We start from the raw sequence: 23,027 nt of genomic DNA, 5'->3' as shown, positions 1-23,027 counted from the left end.
TTATGCTGGAGATGTGAGGAAGCTGGTATCACATCTAGTGGGAATGTGAGAAAGGGGCAAAATTCTGGAGTGAAATCCATGAAGAGGTAGAACAGATCTTTAAAATCACATTCCGAAAAACACCAAAAGCGTACCTTGTAGGTATAACCACTCCGTATATACCCCCCCCAAAAAATGCAAACAAATTTTCTATACGCTTCTGCTGCTGCAAGGACACTGATAAGCGTCTCACTGGAAAGATGTAATAGCACCTAACAAAAAAGAATGGTTCTGTAAAATCTTCGAATATACGGAACTGGCTTACCTGTCAGAAAAAATAAAAGACAATCCAAGAAATAGTTTCATTGAGGAATGGAACAGCTTTTTGTATTATCTAAAAAAGTGATGCAACACCAACACAACCTTTGCAATAGAATAACTCTCATTGTATAAGGAAAAACGATAGAAATATAAAAATCTAAAAAGATGATATTATGATGAATAGAATCAAAATGTCAGAAGTCTATGTCATGTTTTATATTTTGCTTATCTTCTTATCTGAGTTTAATGGAGAGATAAAATGGGGAAGTTAAAGAACCAACATTATGGTTAAGAAGTAGGAATTATTTGAGATGATATTTATATTGATTTTGTACTGTAATGGTATAGTTGTATGTTTGTATGTATGTTAATATGTTAGTATGTATTTTTGTTGTGATTCATGTGTGTTGGTGGTTGAAATAAAGATTATTTAATTTTTTAAAAAATGAACAGCAGTCCTACAAAAAATATATATACCATATCTAAACAGGTATTGAAACCCACCCTAGAATTGGCCCTATTAGGTATTTTCCAAGACAATAACGCTCACTTGCACCATAAAGAGCTTATGACCCACCTACTCTCAGCGGTCAGAAACGTTATAGTTAGACACTGGAGACTTTTCCGGAGTAAGTATGGACCATTGGTACCAAATTGTATGGGGAATGACCTTATTAGAAAAGTTAACCGACAAACTGAAACTGACACAAGGATACCTTCACCCCAGTATAGCTCCCTTTTATTACACACAGAGCTCAAACTGAAGACAAATCTCACTACGGTTCATCAAAGGCAATTAAAGGCAAATAAACATGCCCTGCCTCCCTAATCTTCTCTCATTGCCAATATAAACCAACAAACATACAGAAAGAAAACCTACTCAATTGACACTGACATGAAATACCAAGTTGACAAAACAACAAGATACGGTAGTTCACCACCCACCCTCTTCCCTCTTCCCCTGCCTTTGAAATCATTGTTTTACATTCGCATTGAATGTAAGGTAACCAAAAGACTTTATAATCAGGTCAAGAGAGAGAGACACTGCACATTCTTGGTAGTTCATGAAAATCTTCAATAAAAATTATTTCGGAAAGAAGGAAAGCAGGGAACAGACACCAGCACAACAGCTCTTTGCTGTGCTTTCACAAGATCCCCAAGGTGAAGCTACCTTCCAAGTCGGTGGCTCATGCCTGAGAAGAACTTTCCAGTGACTGCGCTCAGGCTCTCAAGGGACCAAGGCTGAGTATCGGAGCCTGCACTTTCCACACAGGAGGACTCAGCTTCAATCCCCAGCACCTCCAGAGGGGCACTGTAGAGCAGCATGGGGTCAAGCTGGGAGGGGTAAGGCCCAGGCTTGGTGGCAGCGCCTGCTCTGCATGCCCAAGGCTGCAGGTTTAATTCCCAATGGCACCGCCAGGAAGAGGCAGATAAGACTCTTGTTTTAAACCATAGGTGTAGGCAGGGGGGGCAGTTGCCCCCCCAAGAAGCAAAAGGCTGAGGCGCAGAGGAGGCAGCCACAGGCTCGCGCTCCCCGCGCGCCTCTGGAGCGGGAGCCTGGGGCCGCCTCCTCGGAACAGCTGGGAGGCGCGGAGGAGGCAGCAACAGGCTCACGCTCCCCGCGCGCCTCCGGAGCTTAGCCCCGCCCACATTCCCACTGTGGCCCCTCCCATGCCTTGGCCCCGCCCCTAATTTTGATCCTGGGTACGCCCGTTTTAAACCATAGAAAGGCAACTGCCTGGCAGTGGAGGCATCCCAGGAGCCAAACATCTGGCAGTGCACAAGGCAGCTCTTGGTGGAACTATCTCCCCAAGACCTGCAGCTGCTCTCCTTTCTCTTCTGTCCTCCAGCAGATGGATGGCAAAGATCCTTCAACTTCAAGAAGACTTTGGGCCGCGGGGGGGGGGGGGGATGTCAAACGTCTGCCGATCAGGATATTTATTATGTGCTTGCTGCTATTGATCAATTGCTCCCACATCACCACGCTGCTGCTTTTAACACTATTTTGAGGATATGTTGTGATGATTTAAAACAATTAACTGACTGAGTGATGCTCGAGTGTTCCAATTAGGTGAGGCAACAATTTGGATACAGCAGAAACATTCGTAAGTAGAATAAAAAAATTCCTTCAGTAGCACCTTAAAGACCAACTAAGTTTTTATTTTGGTATGAGCTTTCGTGTGCATGCACACTTCTTCAGATACACTTGAAACAGAAGTCAGTCCCTTATGTATATACAGAGGGTGGGTGGGGGTGGGTGGGAATGGGTGATGGGCTGATGGGAGTGGTAAACCTGTAGATGGCTGTTAACGACTGCAATTGGTCCTGTGGGGGAAAAGCAAGGGCTGAGGCACTAAAGAAAGCTTGATCATGCATAATGAGATAAGAATCCAATGTCTCTGTTCATCCCAGGTGGCTCCATGGTTTTAAGCTTGGTAATGAGTTCCAATTCAGCAACTTCTCTTTCCAGTCTGTTCCTGAAATTTTTCTGTAATAAAACAGCTGCTTTGAGATCTTGTATAGAATGTCCTGGGAGACTGAAGTGTTCTGCTACTGGTTTCTCTGTCTTGTGGTTCCTGATGTCAGATTTATGTCCATTTATCCTTTGGCGTAGGTAGAGTTATTCGTAAGTAGAGGTACTACTGTATTTTATATAAAAAAGCGGAATAAAACCCTTTTAATAAATCAAACTATTAAAATTAGAATGAATTGCTTAGCAGGATTTTTATGTTCATCCTGTTCTCAGAGCTAGGCAATTGCAAAAGTGTGCACTCCCTCTAGCAAGAGACCGCGTGTCACATACCCTTGAAATGTTGGTTCCCAAGAGTGTTTATCAGAGTCGGTTCCAGGAATCACAGGAAGATGGGGTTTTATCCCAACAAGTTTTACTCGGAGTGGACACATACAAATCAATGGACCTAGGTGGGTCATCTTCATTCATTGCAATAGGTCAGCTACGAGATGCCACTGGGGGTTGAACCTGGGACCTTCAGCATCAAGCAGCTGCTCTGCCATTGAGCTACAGCCCTTTTCTTCTCAGAAAAATTACTTCCAGTCTAGAAAGCAGACTAAGAACTTTGATATATTCTCCCGGGACTTAACCACAAGATCCTCTTCCTGCAGAGAGGGAGAGGGAGGAGAGGGGAGGTACTTCTGGACACAGCATGTGGGAAACTGTATTCCTAGACGGCCATGTTCTATGTTCGTGGGTGCAAGCTGCAATTCTGACCTGCTGAAAATTGCCAAGGGAATTAATTTGATCAGCACTGGTCATCTGCTCCGTTTAGGATTTTATAAACAAAATAAAAAAAATTCCTTCCAGCAGCACCTTAAAGACCAACTAAGTTTTTTATTTTGGTATGAGCTTTTGTCTGCATGCACACTTCTTCAGATAATTTAGATTTTATAATTTAATTATTGTACTATACACCACCATGAGACTTTTTTCTTAATGAGCTAGTGGTTTAGAAATACTCTCATAAATAAACTAACAGAACACACACACAGGAAGGAGCAACAGCACATCCTGATAAATGGAACAGCCATGCAAGGCGCCCCCATCTTCTGAGGTCAGGGCCTTTAACTGTCCTCCAGAAGACTCTCCCTGTTCCCACGTTGTTCTCTTTCTGATGCCAGGCAAAGAGCTGCTCATTCACCCAGGCTTTTAGGCCAGGCTTCCACAGCCCGGGGCCCTTCAAATGTTGGACCCCCATAATGAAATGTGGGGGGAAATGCCTAGAGTAACCTTTGCTTTAAAAAAAACCAGAAACCTTTTTATTAGGTATTGTAGGAGTAGAGATTCCAAATGACCAGAAAAATTTGTTTATGTATGCTACGACGGCCACCCGAATACTGTTAGCCCAAAGATGGAAAGAGGAAACCGTCCCGACCAAAGAAGATTGGCAAACCAATTTAATGGACTATGCTGAAATGGCGAAACTAACTGGAAAGCTCAGAAATCAAGATGATAAGAAATTTAAAAAAGAATCGAAAATGTTTATTATGTATTTGCAAAAGTATTGTAAACAGGTAAATACATTGGCAGGATTTTAAGAACACTTTTAATTTTAGAATTAATATAGGAAAGTTGAGATAGAAAAAATAATTTGGAGGAGAAATGACATGCAGTTGAAAAGGGAATTTAAAGAACGGGGGGGGGGGAGTTACGGGATTCAGAGAATCCCATTTTATGGATTTGATGTTGTTGTGTATAATTTTCCGTTTGTTGTTGTTTGTTATTTTTGTTGAAAATTTAGTAAAAATATTATAAAACAAAAACAAATGTTGGACCCCTAACTCCCATCAGCTCCAGACAGCATGACCAGCGCGGCCAGGCGTGATGGAAGCTGGGAGTCCAAAATATCAGGAAGTTGCTTTAGGTCACACTGAAAGTGTATTTGTGCTCCCTTTTTGTTTTGTTTTTAACTTTACTGGTCATGCTTTTTTCTGCTGTTTATCTTGTTAGGAACACAGAATCACAGAACTGTACAGTTGGGAGGAACTGAAAGGGTGATAGTCCAATGCTTGCAATGCAGGAATCTTAGTTAAATGAAGCACTTTGCCTGCCTAGCCCGCTTTGGCCGTTTCCGAGTGGCAAAAACTCTCCTGCGTCTCAGACTGGGCTCTGTCTCTCTTCAACTCTTCCTTTTAAAACCTGGAAGCACTTGTGGAGGCTTGCAGGAGAGATATTTAGCAGGCAAATCAGGCGTGAACAGAATGCTCCTGAACAGATTCTACAGAACCACCCTGCATGCCTTTGCACTCTTTCCAATAAATGCAGCATTTGGTGCTGAAATCTGTGAAGGTGCTACAACGCCACCACTTTACTAAACAGTTTACTTTTGGGTACACCCTTGTTAAATGCCCCAATGCTGCTATAAACCCAGCTTCATTTAGGGCTGCAATGATTTACTGGCTAATCAGCAACACCGATCAGCTCAAAGGCTGCAGACAACTTTTTAAAAGTGTCCTGATTAAACTGCAGATTTAAAAAAAATTGCATGAATTTACAGTAACTGTGGGTGATGGGCACACCATACCAGAATATTCTCATTCTCTCTCTCTCTCTCTCTCTCTCTCTCTCTCTCTCTCTCTCTCACACACACACACACACACACACACACACATACACATTTATGCATGGCAATGCTCTTTCTTTCTTTCTTTCTTTCTTTCTTTCTTTGTTGCTGCGTGGAGTTCTCTAGTTCAAAAGTCCAGCCAGGCAGCCATGCTGTCTTTCAGGATACTCCATTTCAATCTATTCCTCCCCAGTTTTCTGTTATTTGGATTTGATATCCCGCTTTATCACTACCCGAAGGAGTCTCAAAGCAGCTAACATTCTCCTTTCCCTTCCTCCCCCACAACAAACACTGCAGCTGCATGTGGAGGAGCAGAGACGCGAACCCGGTTCCCCAGATTACGAGTCCACCGCTCTTAACCACTACACCACGCTGGCTCTCTATTTCTCCCATCACCAGCTGGTAAGTATTCTGCAGCTGCTGAGCATGCTCGTCTCATAGGGTCATTTTACCCCCAACCTTAGGAGTCTCTCTCTTTCTCTCTCATCAGTACTTTTGCAAACCCTGAAGTTCCCCCAGGCCTGGAGGTAACTTCTCCAAATTGGTGCCAACTGGGCCACATAAGGTCCCATGCTTAGAGAAGAGTTTGCTATTCATATACAGCAGGGATGAGGAACCTGCCATCCTCCAAGTCTTGTGGGACTACAACTTTACGATGGGAACTGTAGCCCAACAACATCTAGATGGCCCCATATCCCTGGTATATATGGGGTGCTTTCATTTTTCAGTAGTGTTGTTTTCATCTTTTGTACATTTATCAATCTTTTAACTGATCAATTGCCTAAGGTTGATTTGGTCATGTGACAGCCCTGATTTAAAGTACCTCCAAAAAGTGGTCCTGAGCACCAGTGAAGCAGGAAAACTACAGCCCTCTGGCCACTTTTGGCCCAAGGGATCTTTTCATTCATTCAGCCCTTGAGAAGCTCGAAAATCCTCCTCCTGGTCCTCTTCTTAGCAGGCAAGTGAGTCCATCTGCGTCCTCCATGGCCTCCCTTGTCTCCCTGTAAGGCAAGCCTGCCAATCTTCACAGGCATGGTGTGGGCACCAGAAGTCTCCTGAGAGATTTGCAGGGGGTAGGGAGAAATGTCATAGGACAGGCATCCCCAAACTGCGGCCCTCCGGATGTTTTGGCCTACAACTCCCATGATCCCTAGCTAACAGGACCAGTGGTCGGGGATGATGGGAATTGTAGTCCAGAACATCTGGAGGGCCGAAGTTTGGTGGTGCCTGTCATAGAATCTTAAGAGTTGTGGAGTTGAAAGGAACCCAAGGGTCATCTAGCCCAACCCCCTGCAATGTAGGGATCACAGCACCCTTGACAGATGGCCACCTAACCCGCTCAGAAACCTCCAACAAAGGCAAGTCCATCACCCTCCAAGGAAGTTCATTCCACTGTTAAACAGCTCTTCAGAAAGTTCTTCCCAAGGTTGAGTCAGAATCTCCTTCCCTGTAATTTGAATCCATTAATTCCCCCTAGAGCAGCAGAAAACAAGTTTGCTCCCTCTTCCATGTGACAGCCCTTCAGATATTTGAAAGTGGCTAACAGATCTCCTCTCAGTCTTCTTTTCTCTAGGCTAAACATCCCCATCTTACCATGGGGCTCATCACAACTCCATCATCTTGACAAGGGAGGCATGAGCAGTGGAGATCATAGAGGGCACCCCTATTGCAGACTCAAGCAGTTATGGATGGGCCATTGGTCCACCTAGCTCAGTCTTGTCTACACAGACTGCCAGTTGCTCCTCAGGAACTCAGAGCAGGTTCTCTCCCAGTCCTACCTGGAGATGCTGTTGGGGATTGAATCTGGGACCCTCTGCATATCACTGTCAAAATGAGATGGAAGAAGGAATAAAATGGGAAATAATTGCCATTGAAATTATGGCTGTTGACGCATTTAAGCCTTGTCACGTAGGCTTCTAAGCCAGGATTCGGCCACCCCCGCCAGCCAGAACAATTAGCCTGCTCCCAGTAGAGAACAGGGTGCAATGGCCTCTATTAATTTGGCGGCTAGCAATCCAAACAGAAGAACAAAGCTTGTCTCTTCCACTAACTCAGCAGGGCACAAACAAAAAAGCTTCCCACCAACAGCACAAAACAAACACCACAAGTGTGAAGCACCAAAGTGCTGTTTTAACAGAAATTGCTCTGTGGTTGCCTAGCTGCAGACAGCCTGGCTTGCATTTGCCACTAGCAACGTGCTTTATCGAGCCTTGATTACATGCAGAGTAATTGCAGCACTCACTCACAGCACAAGCAAATCACACGGACACTGGCTTCATCTCAGGAATAGCATGCAGGCAGCTATCCCTAACAGGAGGTGGGCAAGCACCAATGGACTCTTAGCTACGCAAGGGACTCACATCATCACAAAACAGTCACATGAACATCGTTTAAGGAGCACCACCAGGCCTCAGCTTCCATCAGGAATGGGGAACCTCCAGACGTTGCTGGACTACAACTCCCATCATCCTTGACAGCTGTGCACACAAGCAAGAGCTGATGGGAGTCAGGAATCCAGCAGCACCTGGAAAGTTGCAGGTTTCCCTGGTTTCCAGAGAGAGAGAGAGACATCTCAGGCCACAGCAAAGTGCCCTATGATCTCATTGCTGGACAAGGAAGTACTGCACACAGCTGAAGTAAAGATGGCTAATTGAGGAAATAGAGTAAAGGTAAAGGTAAAGGGACCCCTGACCATTACGTCCAGTCGACTCTGGGGTTGCAGCGCTCATCTCGCGTTATTGGCCGAGGGAGCCAGCGTACACTTTCCGGGTCATGTGGCCAGCATGACAAAGCTGCTTCTGGCGAACCAGAGCAGCACATGGAAACGCCGTTTACCTTCCCGCTGTAGTGGTACCTATTTATCTACTTGCACTTTGACGTGCTTTCGAACTGCTAGGTTGGCAGGAGCTGGGACCGAGCAACAGGAGCTCACCCTGTGGCAGGGATTCGAACCGCCGACCTTCTGATCAGCAAACCCTAGGCCCTGTGGTCTAACCCACAGCGCCACCCGCACACAACCTGATTCAGTTGGGGTGTGCAATGCAAGGACTGATACAGGCCGATGATAGATGATGGATAGATAGATGATAGACAGACAGACATAGATAATCCCTATCCTCATTCAAGTTTAACATCTCAACAGACAGCGCATATACTACTGACTCAGCAGAACACCTCTAAGCAGCTTGACAATCTAAAATGTAAATTAAAATATACCAAAGTATTTTTTTTTAAAGTTGATGCAAAAGTATTGGCCAAAATAAAAATAAAAACAGGAATTTTAATAAATTATGCACAATAAATTACATGGTAATTTCATGGGTATGCATGCTGGCAGTGGAGGAGGGTGAAAGCTTTTCAGCAGGCACCCAAAATAATGTGACGATACCACCTGGCAGAACAAACCTAACACATTTCCTCACACTATCAGAACAGCAACCCATCTGGACCAGCACTCTGCCTTCAACAGTGGACAGATGTCTAGCTGTTTGCCATAATACTGAAATAATTGTTTTAGGATAATGTTGGGGGGGAAATTTAGAAATCATTTGGTTGATTTAGCAGTCATATTTTTCTTTAGACCTTTTAGGATTTTGCTGTTTAGTTGTTTATTTTTATTGTTATGCACATATTTACTTACTATATTTCAAAGTATTTCATTTTTATATATTACTAGCTGACCCGGCCACACGTTGCTGTGGGGGTTTTGGGGGAGGGGGTATTGATGTAATTTTTGTTTTGAACGGTAATAGTTGCATAACCTGTTTTTGATTTTGATGTAATATGCTTTTCCGGATGTATGAACTTTGTCCTTGGATTTGTTGTTTTAATTATTTTTGTTTTCTTATGATTGTTTGCAGTGCCTGACTCAGGGTCCTTGTTTCCCGGGAAAGGGGGAGGATGTGTCCGTTCCCCCCTGGACTATGTATTTTTTCCTCCCACCCCCCATTGTTGTGTCTCATCCCTGTGATTACAGTAGTACCTCGGGTTATGAACAAGATCCGTTCCGGGTCGCAGTTCGTAACCCGAAAAGTTCGTAACCCGAACCGCCATTTTGCGCATGCGCAGAACGTCCGTGCGGCCGAAAATACTTTCGGGTTTGCGCAGTTCGTAACCCGAGGTGTTCGTAACCCGAGGTACAACTGTACTCCCATCCTGTAGCGACCCATGATGTATCCCGTCCCCCCTCCCCCCACCCTGTGGCTCCCCCCTCCCTACGTCAGCCCATGACCTATTCGGGCCCCTCCTCCCCCCACCCACGGCTCCACTCGGGATAGTATTTAAAGTAGAGTAGTGGCCTAGTTTGTAGCCTGTAGAGCTGAGGCCTCGTCTGTAAAGTGGAGCTGATGCCTAGTCTGTAGGCTGTAAAGTAGAGGCGAGGCCTAGTCTGTTGGCCTTGGCTTCGGCTAGTATTTAAATGCAAGCCGAGGCCTCCGCCCTGCATCTCGCATTCCTTGTCCCCGGCCTGACTCTGTGGGCTGTCTGGTAATGGCCGCCTTGGTGGTTTCAGTAGCTCGGTTGATGATGTCATTATTTGGCGCTGCCCTTCAGAGCTTCTGCTGGTGACAGCGTGAGATCTGTCTTTCTATTGGATGCTGCTGGAGTCTTCAGACCTTCTGCTGGTAATGTCTAATCTGGGCACCATTTTTTGTGTTTAATCATTATTTTAGGTGTGAAAGGTGTGGGTTTTGGGGGGGGAGGGATTGCGCCAGATCCCTCCCTGATGGGCAAGGTACGCTTTGCCCTAATTTGATGCAATTTGGTTCAGCAGTTACGGTGAAAAGCTGTTACCTCCACGCACACAGTGCATACATTTATATATACAGTATACATAGAAGAGCTGCTAACACAGCCCAACTAAATGAAAACTGTATTCATATTAGAGGAGACTCTTGAGAGTCCCATGGACTGCAAGAAGATCAAACCTATCCATTCTTAAGGAAATCAGCCCTGAGTGCTCACTGGAAGGACAGATCGTGAAGCTGAGACTCCAATACTTTGGCCACCTCATGAGAAGAGAAGAATCCTTGGAAAAGACCCTGATGTTGGGAAAGATGGAGGGCACAAGAAGGGGACGACAGAGGACAAGATGGTTGGACAGTGTTCTCGAAGCTACCAACTTGAGTCTGACCAAACTGCGGGAGGCGGTGCAAGACAGGAGTGCCTGGCGTGCTATGGTCCATGGGGTCACGAAGAGTCGGACACGACTAAACGACTAAACAACAACATTAGACCACATGGGAAACAGGAAACAGGGTTTTTTTACACACACACAAAAGAACACATCAACAGATCAACAATCTATAGATCAATAGATAGATATGGAAAGGGATGAGGCTCAGTGGTACATCTGCTTTGAATGCCAAAGATCTGAGTTGAACCCTCTGATTCTCCAGTGGGGCCAGGAGAGACCCCTGTCTGAAACATGGGAGAGCCACTGCTAGTCAGTGTACAGTACTGAGCTAGATGGCGTGACTCGGCATACTATATATGAACATATAGAGCTGTCAACCAAAGCCTCAAATGCCTGCTAAAATGAATAGTCTTGGTCATCCTGCAAGGTGCAAGCAACAATTGAGCCAGCCAGTTCTTCTCCTAGGAGGGGACTGTCAAATCTAGGTGTTCTCAAATACTGTTTATTGCATTCAAAGTTGGGCACAAACTGCACAATGAACCTCATTTCTTTTAAATCAGAGCCAGGGAATGTGTCTCCAACTCCCATCCGTCCCAGCCAGCCTGGTCAATGATCAGGGATGGTGGCAATTGGAGTCCAATAACGTCTGGAGGGCCACATTCCCACCCCCATTTTAATTCCAAATTACAAGGGCCAGCATCCAACAAATATCTCGTCAGAGCAAGGATTTCCAGTGCTTGCTGCTGTTGTTATTGGGAGTTGCTTTATTTATTTTTAATGAACGGCACATGTTTTGGAGATATGCGTTATAATATAAAATATCTTACATATAGTATAAAATATTTTAAAAGGTTCCAAATTCTTTTGAGATGTTTTGTGTAACAAGCGACTAACAAATTCAATAAATTAACAATTTGTTCCTTGTAACTAAAAACTTTAAAAAGTTACAAACCAAAAAATACTAGATCACTCAACATGTTTTTCCCTGAATAATTTTCAGGTGACTTCCTCTTAATCTGTTGAGCATCACATTTTTATTCAGATTCAGAGACCTGCAAAAGAAGGCTCCTCAAACACTGTGTGGTGACTAATGTCTTGCAAAAGGTCAAAATGATAATGCCTACATAATTTTGTGGCCTGCCACTGAAAAGTACAGCTAGTACTTCCATAACTCAGAAGTGCACACAGGTGTCTTGAAAAACACTCCTGATCTTATGTGGCCTTGTGTGAATCCACATTGGATTATGGTTACAGGTGTAGGTAGTTCCAGCCGAGAAGCTATTAAGAACATAAGAAGAGTCTGCTGGATCAGGCCAATGGCCCATCTAGTCCAGCATCCTCTTCTCACAGGGGCCAACCAGATGCCCTAATGAGAAACTCAAAAGCAGGATTCAACCACAAGAGCAAACTTTTCTCCTCCTCGGCTTCCAGCAACTGTTCTTCGAAAGCATTGCTGCCACTTGACTGTGGAGGCAGAAAATAAGCTGTTGAGGCTAGTAGCCATTGATAGCCTTCTCCTCTTCCATGAATTTGTTTAATCCTCTTTTAAAGCCATCTAGGTTGGTAGCTATCACTGCCTCCTGCAGGAGTGAGTTCCAGTTTAATTACCGGTATGCACTGCATGAAGAAGTACTTTCTTCTCTATGTCTTTCAACATTCAATTTCACAGGATGTTCAGGAGTTCTAGTGTTGGGATGGTTGGAGAAACTCTTCTCTTTAAATTACTTAATCCGGCTTTTGCCAACCTGGTGCCCTCCAGATGTTGTGGACTACAATGCCCATCAGCCAGCACAGCCATGGAGGGCACCAGGTTGGCACAGGCTGGATTAATCTGAAACAGATATCCAATACCTCAGTCACTCCCTCTCTAATCTATCTCCATTTGAATGAGGCAAGACAAGCCTTTGGCAAACAGACTTGAAAGCGAAAATACATGGCGGAGACTCGCAAGATCTGAGCCACGGAGTGTTCTTGACTTTGCCCTCTCAAAAGTTAGCTGCCTTCTGCTGCAGCCTAAGAGCTACGAGGCCGCGTGCCAACAAAGACAGGCAAATCAGCTGCACTTTCACTTTTCTTGCCATTATGCATTCACCCTCCAAAATCCCCACAATTCTTCCTCCTCACACACACACTCACAACAACCCTGTAAGGTAGGCTAGGCTGAGAAAATGTAATTGGCCCACAATTATTCCAGGAGCTCCCCAAGCACACTGAGATTTCAACAAGCAAGGCTATGACTTGGGAGGTCCAGGTTCAGCTCCCTGAGTATGGATGACCCTGAGTCTAACATACCCAACCAACCTCACAGGGGAGCTGCGAGGCTTAACTGAGAGGGTGAGAGAACAATCCAGGGTTTGTTAGAGGAATTAAGTAAAAATAAAAACCTAACAGTAGAATTCAACTTTGTGCATGAAAACCTTTGTTCCTGCATTGCAGGGGGTTGGACTGTTATCCTTGGGGTCCCTCCCAATTCTACACTTCTAGGATTATTCTGGAACCAAAAAAATATACATGTATCTCTCCATGCAGGTATTTAAAGCGTTGACTAAGGGCTGGTTTTGGATTTTAATCCATTGCTGCATTGTTTAATGGTTGAATTGTTTTTAGCCCCACTTGATTATATGTGTGTTATGGTTTCTTGGACACCACGCTGAGATCCCGTAGGAAGAAGGGGAATATAGAAAAATAGCAAAGAAACAAACTTTTCAGCCCACAATTTGACATGCATTTACCTGGGAGAAAGTTCCACTGAACAGAACGAGCATTATTTCTGAGTAAACATACCGTACTTTTGTGCTCTGAAAATGTCATACACACACCACAGAGTACACTTTAATAAACTAAAACCACAAATGATGAATTGTATGTAGTTAAAGAGGTGAAATAAGCTGAGGAAAGTCTTACACATATTTCAATCCTTCCTAAAATCTCTATTGCTCCCTCCCCCCTCCAAGGTGGCAAGAAACAGGCTTTTCCCATGGGGGGAGGGAGATCAGGATTTATTGAAATTCTACATCCCCATTTTGAACAGGAATAGCAGAGAACAACTTGTAGGCGATAGTCATAAAGGGCTGTGCATTATTTAAAAAGCAATGGAGTAAGTAAATCTTCCTGATGCTCGGGGCATCTGAAAAACAGGAAGAATCTCACCTGGCCTCCTACCTTGAGCAATGCAGAGCTAGCGGGGACCAATCTTTGCCCTTCCTTTAATTTTTATGCACTCTTCTCAATCTCCAGTAAAAAACAACTCCTGCCTGGAAAACATGTAGCATGCAAACATGCATATATATGAAGAAGCCGCTCTCTGCCCACTAATCCTGAGCACCCAGCGCCACTGAGCCCTCACAGGGGCAGCTCTAATCAGATGTTGCCAAACCTTTAAATTAGCTGTGGTTAACAATAAGCTCCTACCCACCTGTCCCTGAGCCTTTTAAACCCTTTATCCCATCAAATGCCTATTGTGGCGGCCGGGGGGGGGGGTGTTTGCTGCATTGTGCCCCCGCCTGCCCCTAGGCCTGCTGCTGTGACAATGGCTGTTGTGAGGGCGGCAGGCAGCACAGATCCCTTCCCTGCTGGCCGGACAAGCCACTCCACACACAATATGACTCACGGATGGTGACAATGTGAGTCTGCAAAGGCCCAGCTGGGGAGGACTGTAGCACCACTGTCCGCGGGGATGGACGGCAGCCATACAAAGGCAACGTGGATCTCCAAGCAGCCAGCCATTCTTCACACCCGTGCAGGCTCCGGCTCTGTGAGGCGCCCAAAAGAACCTCACAAGCGGCATTTCTGCTTCCACACACAACCTCAAAAGAAAACTTCACTGAAAACCCCAGTGAAGTTAAGAGGGAGCTCTGCATAAGCAACACATAGTGGGAAGGGTCTGCCAGATGTGGGCAGAAAAGGGAGGGGTAACCAAGGGGTCAGACCTCTATAAGCGACAGGGAAGAAATGGGTAATCAGCATTCCAGGAAGCATCTATTTATTTAATTATGTTTTGCTGCTGCTTATGGGCCCCCATTGTTTCATGTATCGCCTTGGGCTCCATGAAATGCTCCCTTAAACCATGTCAGTTACCAAGAACCACTGAAGGGAAATTTCGTTAATTCTAGGAAAGAGGGGAGGGCGAAACCATCCAACATCCTAAAGACGGCCTTTCCCCATGGCACTGATTCTCGCCTCCTACACAGCTGAGGTCCCTCCAGGAAGACCAGGCCACTTTCTAAGGTGTGATTTGAAAATATCCCTCCGCCGCTGGTCCTGCATCAGGTCCATCACGAAGCCGGACATCAACATTCAAGGCACACACAGAGAGGACGCAGATCAAAAGACCTCAGAAGCGCAGCCCGGCGGATCTCGCCCACCCACGAGACCCCGACGGGTCTTACACCCAGAGAGAGAGAAGCAGCAAGGGGCCGAAGGGAAGTAGAAGGCCTCGTCCAAGTCGAAGGGAGAGCGACTCTCCCGGAGGCAGCGGCGCGAGACAGGAGCACGCCCCGCCGCCTCCTCGCACTCTGGGGCGGGCTAGGGGAGGCAGATCGGCCGGCCTGCCACTTCCCTTCGGCTTCTTTTCGGAAGCCTTACGTGGGAAAGAGCACTTTGGTGAGTGTGATGCACTCCCCCCCCGCCGCGCAACGGCTCTTCCTAGTCACTTGAGTGGAATATCCTCCGAGTTCCCACCCACCTACAAAGCGCCAGAAAAAAGGCGTGAGGAAGGATGGGCAAGTCTCCCCTTTCCAGGCGGCCTGCGAGGAAGCGGGGGCACGAACCTTTAGTTCCTTCCAACGCACAGCAGGGCGGGAAGGAATCTGCGCTGCTCACCTCTCTCCAGGCTCCGTGTTGCCTCGGCGGCCCGGCTGGTCTCGGCGAGCCGCTGTGGGGTTATTCCATGCAGCGGGAGAGCCCCGGGGGACTCGGGGCCACAGGGCCGGCGGAGAATGCAGCTCCGAGGGCCGGAGGGTCCCAGGAGCGGGGGCGGAGTTCCAGAGATGCAGCAGGAGGAAGGCAGAGGGCGGGAGGGGCGCTCGGGCAACAGCGGCGGGTCCCGGGGGCGGGGAAACAATGTAGCCGCCGCCGCCGCCGCCGCGAACGTTCCGATTTCGAACGCTGCCGGCTCCCTTTGGAACGTTGGCGCCGCCGGAGTTCCAGGCGCGTTGCTGCAGCCTCGGAAGCGGCGCGGTGGCTGCGAGAGAAGGAGCGGCGCCGGAGGCCCCTGGCGAGGAAGGCGCTCGTCCTTCGCGTCCCACGACCGCTTGTTCTCGTTCCGCGCCCGCGCCCCAGCTTCAGCGCCGCCGCCGCCGGGAACCTCGCAGGGCCTGGCTGCGGAGAGAGAGGGAGGAAGCCCGGAGCGATCCTACAGCGCCTGCGCCGCCCCAGCTCCTTCCTTCCCACCATCGCCCGCCCAACCCTCTCGGCAGCAGGTCCCTCCCAGCCGGCGGCGGAGAGAGCGCACCACCTGCTGGCCGCTAGGAGAAGCGGAGGTGCCAGACCGGCGCGCTCGCGCTCTCTCTCCTTGAGCCGCTACGGTGGTGGCTCGGGGAACAAGCTTTGCGGCGGGCTGCGACAAAGTGCGGGGTTGTTACTGGGAATAGAATATTTTGTGCTGCAACCGACTCCGTTGTGCTCAGAGTAGACCCGCTGAAATGAGTGGGCATGCATTGGTCCTGACCATTCATTTCATTGGGTGCGCTCTGAGTGTGGCTGACTCACGAGATACCTCTTGTAAGTGACTTGGAATAAATGGTTGATCAACAAGCCAAGGAGCTTCTATTTATTCAGTTATGTTTTGCTTATTATTATTATTTATTTCCTAAAATCTATACACCACTTGATTGTTAAAAAACAAAACAAAACTCAAAGCAAAATAAAAAAATTCCTTCAGTAGCAGCTTAAAGACCAACTAAGTTTTTATTTTGGTATGACCAACATGGCTACCTACCTGTAAGTAAAACTCAAAGCAGTTTACAAAGAGAACAAAACAATAAAAATATCAGTGAAAAAACCTGTTTAAAACATTCAAATTCCCTGGCACAACAAATCCAGTTCTTCTTTTTTTAAAAGGGGATTTATTGTAGTTGGAAAAGTGACAAGCAACTTCACATTTATGTGTATTTGAGCCACGTGCAATTGTGCCTGAAGTAGCACAAAAAGGGGCAAAAGCAGCCCTAAAAGAGCATTTAAAAAGACATGTGAAAATAATATCTAGCAATCCCAGGAGCCTTAGCACCAAGCTTTGAGGCCTGTGGATACTTGGGAGTTTGAGCAAGGAGGTTTGGCTTGGTGGGGGGGGGGTTGTTTTGGGGTTTTTAATGATTTTTTGATGGTTTCCAGAGGTTTGGAGGGTGTTTGCAGACTTGTCCAGTGGTGTTCCCAATTTACGCAATTTCCCTTAAACTTGCGGTGCCTCAGAATGTAACCCCCAGATAATATGGGAGTTGCCTGAGCTGAGTGGGATGAAAGAAAACTTTATGGGAAGACCCGGAAGCACCTCTCATGCAGATATGAATGCTTGTTGTCATAGAACGCCCCTACAAACCGATCAGAGCAAATGCTCAATGAAAACTGTATGTATTCTGGTCTCCATGGAAGCTTCGAACAAGCATTGTCTTCTCTGGCTTTCCAGTGTCTCTGGTCCCTGTCCTGTCCCCCCGCAATTGCCTGCCACCTAATCCCTTCTTAACCAGACAGGCGTGGGGAGCTGGTATTAGGACCTTCTGAGCTTTTGCCTCTTTCCAATTGGAATTGGTGCTGCCTGTTGGGATACAAGCGCTGACTTCATCCTAGCCCAGGCCTTGCCCAGGGCTCGGAGAGTGGAGTATTGAGGCTGCTTCAGCCAGCTTTAGGCTAAGCCTTATGTAGGGGCTGTAAACTTTGCCTTTTACCGAAAGGCACCATTTCTCTTAGAGGGGCCCACCCCCTTTCAGCAGCTTTTTCCTCTCATAGAGCAGGGGAGACTTTAGATCAGGCATAGGCAAACTTGGCCCTCCATATGTTTTGGGACTACAATTCCCATTGTCCTTGACCACTGCTCCTGTTAGCTAGGGATCATGGGAGTTGTAGTCCCAAAACATCTGGAGGGCCGAATTTGCCTATGCCTGCTCTAGATGGACTGGGGCTCCTGAGACAGAGTCTTCCAAGTCAGAGGTAGGGATGTAAAATGCATTGTTTCCCACCCTGCCCTGTGTTTGACACACACAGCGATGTTTCCGTTCCACAGCAGTTTGTCATCTGCCAAAAAATACGTTGTCGTACTTTGCTGTCCATTGTGGCGAGATTATGTAGCTTACATAACTTGCGTTGTCATTACTTTGTTCCATCCCATTCATTTCAGCGCAAAGGAATCACAGTACAAATGGTGGTGGTTTGCGGTGGGGAACATTATTTCATTATCGTTTACAGACTGAAAGCAACAGCAGCAGCAAACATCAGGCGTTTTCACTGGGTTGACAGGAACTGCCTCAGGGGCGTAGCCAGGATCAAAACTAGGGGGGGGGCAGCCATGGTCGTTCAGGGGCGGGGCCAAGGCATGGGAGGGGCCACAAAGTGGGAATGTGGGCGGGGCTACAGGGCCAACGGGCCCGAGGACATTGTGGCGGCGGCGGCAGCGGCCATCTTGTGCTTCTGGGGCTGGCAGCGTTGGCGGCTACCCTGCTTGGCTGGAGAGGACGGGAGGGTCGGGCAGGCGAGAGGGGGTGGCAGGGCGGGCGAGGGCGAGGCAAGGCACGGCCGCAGCCACGACGGCTCCGAGGCATTGCTGCATATCAGCATAATATTTCAACTATATCGTGGGTTCAAGTCCCACCTTAGGAAAAATTCCTGCATTGCAGGGGGTTGGACTAGATGACCCTTGTGGGTCCCTTCCGACTACAATTCTATGATTCTATTGATATATTACCATAGCATATGCATCATTCTGCTTTCTTGAATTGTCCTACTCCTAGACATAGCAGTCAACTCCTACAGGCCTAGGTGCCTCCCCCCCCCAATTACTGGTAAATACCGTATTTGAAAGAGTCATCCCCCACCCATGTTGATGGGCTTTCTATGTGGGGCTTATCTGCCCCCGCGTATTTTATTAAGGATGGAAGAGGGAGGGAGGGAAGGAAGAAATAGAGAGAGGGATAACTCATATTTGTGGGTGTCTCTGGGTGATGCTGTGATGCTGGAACTCTGCAGCAAGAGGACGGGAGGGTCGGGCAGGCGAGAGGGGGTGGAAGGGCGGGCAAGGGCGAGGCAAGGCACGGCCGCAGTCACGACAGCTCCAAGGCGTTGCTGCATATCAGCATAATATTTCAACCATGTTGTGGGTTCAAGGAAACCCACAAAATGTCATGGGTTCAAGGAAACCTTAGGAAAAAATTCCTGCATTGCAGGGGGTTGGACTAGATGACCCTTGTGGTCCCTTCCGACTACAATTCTATGATTCTATCGATATATTACAGGGGTCCCTAGACTTACCGCGCGGCGGGCCGGTGCCCGCCGCGCCGACCGCGCGGTGGGCCGGAGGGTAGGGGAGTGCGCGCGCAGCGGGCCGGAGGGCGGGGGAGTGCACGCCCGTGCGCATGCGCACACGCACACGGGCGGTAAAAAAATCACCGAAAATCGCTTGTGCGCATGCGTATGGGCCTCCCCCGACCCGGAAGTGCACCAGAAATGACCTCTTCCGGGTCGGGAGAGGCCCGTACGCATGCGCACAAGCGATTTTTGGCGATTTTTTTGGCAATTTTTTAGATTGTCGCTGTGCCGCGCGCCGTGAGAGCGGGCGGCGGCAGCGGGCGGCGGGGGTCGTCGCGGGCCGGATTGGAAGGCCGATTGGGCCGCATCCGGCCCGGGGGCCGTAGTTTGGGGACCCCTGATATATTACCATAGCATATGCATCATTCTGCTTTCTTGAATTGTCCTACTCCTAGGCATAGCAGCCAACTCCTAGAGGCCTAGGTGCCCCCCCCCAATTACTGGTAATTACATGTTGATGGGCTTTCTATGTGGGGCTGATCTGCCCCCCTCCGGCAGTATTTTATTAAGGATGGAAGAGGGAGGGAAGGAAGGAAGAAATAGAGAGAGGGATAACTCATATTTGTGGGTGCCTCTGGTTGACGCTGTGATGCTGGAACTCTGCAGCAAGAGGAAGATACCGGTACGCCTGTACAGGAGCCTTGTAAGCAGCTTTCTCTCTGCTTGATTTACAGCAGGCACGTCCAACAGGTAGATTGTGATCTACCAGTAGATCACTGGGTGTCTGTGGTAGATCACTGGTAGGTCACTGGCACCCCTTAAAAAAGCTCACCCAAAATTTTCCTCCTCCCTAAAAAAAGTTGAACTATGACCTGAAGCCCTAAAAAAAATGGGCCTCCCTCCCTCCTAAAAGAAGCTCAACAAGTTTGACCTAAACCCCAAAAAACAGGGCTTCCCTTCCTTAAAAAAAACTAAACAGCTTTGACCTGAACCCCCCACAAGGGGGTAGATCACTCCCAGTTTTAAACTCTGAGAGTAGATCAGAGTCTCTTGGGAGGTGGCCACCCCTGATTTACAGTATACAGATGCAGGAGGAGGGGCAGACTGGAACACCACTGCTTTTTATAAACATCACTGTGTCTGTCAAAGCTACAGCCCCCCCTTTCTTATTCACTTCCTTTTAGCCTTGCAGAGCCACCTTAGTCAAATTGAATCCTCTGCACCCTCATTAAATCGCCAATAGAACTCTTAACATGATTCCTGAATGCTCATTAACAACTCCCACTGAAGAACAATAGGGTGAAGTGGTCAGCTATCAAATATTGCCTGGGGATATCTGCTCCATTGTCTTAACTGCTTAACTACTGGTAGCCACTTTGCTTTATTTATTTGATGTGTTTTTGTTACAGCTGTGTGCCCCCCCCCCTAGCAAGCGGAGACTTAGCTGCTCTTGCTAAAGCAAAGCCCTTTCCACTTCAGTTTTTGGAGGGGAAAAGTGCTGGTTATGGTCTGTAAAATACATTAATTTTTTGCTTTGGGGGGGGCAGCTGCCCTCTCCTGCCCCCCCTGCCTACGCGCATGACCAGTATTGGTCTTAATTCTTGTAGTGAGATGGCCGGCAAGATCCACCTTTACTTGTATCGATGTATCAGTATACAATGTTCTGATAATAAATAATAGACGGCGATCTATATTTGTCTTCCCCAATTTCTGCCACAATGCGTGTCTCGGAATCGTATCGAAAGCTGATTTTAGATCAATAAAAGCAACATACAGTTTTTGCTTCAAATTATGGATGTATTTACATAGCAGAAAGTTCATCACAAAGCACTGGTCCAATGTGGATTTCCCTCTTTGGAAACCTGCCTGGGCTTCAGATATCACCTTATTTGTATCTGCCCATTCTTCCAGTCTCCCAAGGAGCAGTGTGGCATATAATTTAGAAGCTACATCTAGCAAACTAATAGGTCTATAATTGGCGGGAATTTTCTTATCACCCTTTTTATATATTGGGGCAATTATGCTCAGCTTCCACCCTTCTGGTATGCCACCTGAGCTGTTAATATATGAGAACAGTTTTGCAAAAATGGGTGGCCAGAAATCCAGTCTTATCTTATAAATCTCCGCTGGGATCATGTCTTCTCCTGGGGCTTTATTGGCTAGTTGGCTTATGATTAGCCTCTTAATCTGGTTGGGCGTGACGTCTGGCCATTCTGGCAGTTCTGATAACTGAATGTGGTCAACTTGTGAGGGTGGGTTGGTTCGGGGGGCCATATATTCCTGTAAAATATGTAACCCAATCCTTTCCTTGGACTGATGCTTCTAGCGAGTAGCCCAGCCCATTTGTACCTTGGGCGACCAGATGCCCAAATTTCCGTGAATACTTTTGAAGTGCTGCATCTCCCAATGCTTTCCACTGTTGCTCATACTGTATTTGTTTCTTGCTTGTAAGTAGTAATTTATAATCATAACGTAATTGGGCTACCTCAGCTTGTATAACAAGATTGTGCTTATCATGTTTTAACTTCAATGTTCTGAGTTCCCTATATAAGCTTTTTTTACTATTCTGACACTCCTTATCAAACCAGGTATGTCTTTTAAACTTTTTATTTTTAGACATACTAGTTGTGGTCATCAAGGGGCGCATTCTGTTAATTATGTTCTCATACAGACCAATTACGTTTCCTGTTTCTAAAAACAATTCCCCCTTTGATGAAACAAATTCATGGGAATCCAGGATCTGAATCGTTTTTTCTTGGACCTGTGCATTCCATTTTCACCTCTTATTTCCAAGTATCAGATATTCTGTTTCATCCAATAATTTAGGAAAAACAGGAGAAACGAATGATATCAGAGATAACTCAAGTGGGAAGTGGCCACTTTCAGCTCTGGGAATTATCCTAAAGGTGTCTCGGTTGCTGTAGGGGAAATGCTTGGCCGTGCCTGACCCTACAATGCTGCTGCTGCGCGGGGAATTCCGTTAAAGGAATTCTGGGGCTGGCCATGCTTTCGTCTGTACCCCCTACAAGGGGCTAGGGCCACGGAAGAGCCCCTGGGAGCAGTTGAGGAGAGGAGAGTCTCTGACCCCCGTCTCCATTCTCTCCTCAATTTCTATTCCTCGCCCTGACTTCCACAGGCGGGCGGATGTCAGATAGTCGTAACCAATGCCTAAGCAACCACTCACATTTTGTATTTGAAATAAAGTTGTGGCCAAAATCATGCCAAAACCCTCAAACTTAAATTTCTGTGTGAAGTGTGATTTATTGGGGGGTGTTTTGGAGACCTCTATACGCAAAATCGATTTTAAATCACGGACACCTTGGTTCTGAAAATGGTGTTGCCTGTATTGGTGTGACTGATGGGGTCCCATGGCACAAATTTCATGTGGTCCCAGTGCAAAGGAAAAGAGCTAAGATCTTGTCCCTTACTATAATGTCCAAACAAGTTGTGATAGCCAAGAAGAATGATAGGTTTGTAAGGAGTCTTCAATAATTTTGCCAAGGAAATTATGATTGTTCAGGGCCTAATGCTATTAGCCTCTCTTGTAAATGGAGGTCCTTTATGAAATGCATGCAGGACCATCAAACAAATCTGTACTGAGATACACCAATCACCATTTTTACTCCTGGAACTGCTCTGAATCTGACTTCAGGAAGAACGTGTTTGAACTGCACAGTGTCCTGGAATAGACCCTCTACATTCGGAAAGAAGGGAACTGAGTTCCCTCCCATTTCCCACTTTCCTGCTGTTCCAAATGACCAGTACCCTGGAGTTATGATTTGTCTTGCTGTCAGGATTCTAACTGGACTGTAACTGACCTAAGAATTCTGCAGAGCAGTTGCTGCTGTGGCCGGCTGCTCAGGTGAACGTCAGCCCAGTGGCCAGCAGCTGAGTCTTTTTGAGGCTCAGGAGCACCTAGCAAATACCTGCTCTATTCCTGGCCCGCTAGACTCTAGCTGAGGAACACATTTCACGTAAGTGTAGGGATTAAACATTCCTCACTATGCCATCAGGTGTGTTTCTGCTCTGTGGGAAAGGATAGCTGCCGTAGCAGATAGCAA

At 47.0% G+C, this 23,027-nt stretch overlaps 1 protein-coding gene across 4 annotated transcripts in view; it reads right to left on the bottom strand.

Annotated features, from left to right (window-relative positions):
• The window catches only part of CSK (C-terminal Src kinase), a 72,990-nt gene extending 57,045 nt beyond the window's left edge, over nt 1–15,945 (bottom strand). Inside the window, exon 1 of one of the 4 annotated variants that reach the window (XM_035112428.3) lies at nt 15,334–15,945. The gene's annotated coding sequence lies outside the window, so the exon portion shown is untranslated. Of the gene's footprint in view, nt 1–15,281 lie in introns of all 4 variants that reach the window. The other 3 variants (XM_088660847.1, XM_035112431.3, XM_035112427.3) reach the window with 3 other exon arrangements.
• Between the last annotated feature and the right edge of the window lie 7,082 nt (nt 15,946–23,027).

Source organism: Zootoca vivipara, chromosome Z1, assembly GCF_965207765.1.
Source record: "Zootoca vivipara chromosome Z1, rZooViv2.hap1.1, whole genome shotgun sequence".
NCBI lineage: Eukaryota > Metazoa > Chordata > Lepidosauria > Squamata > Lacertidae > Zootoca > Zootoca vivipara.
Note: the sequence above shows the minus strand (reverse complement) of the source record. Positions and strands in the feature narration are given on the sequence as shown.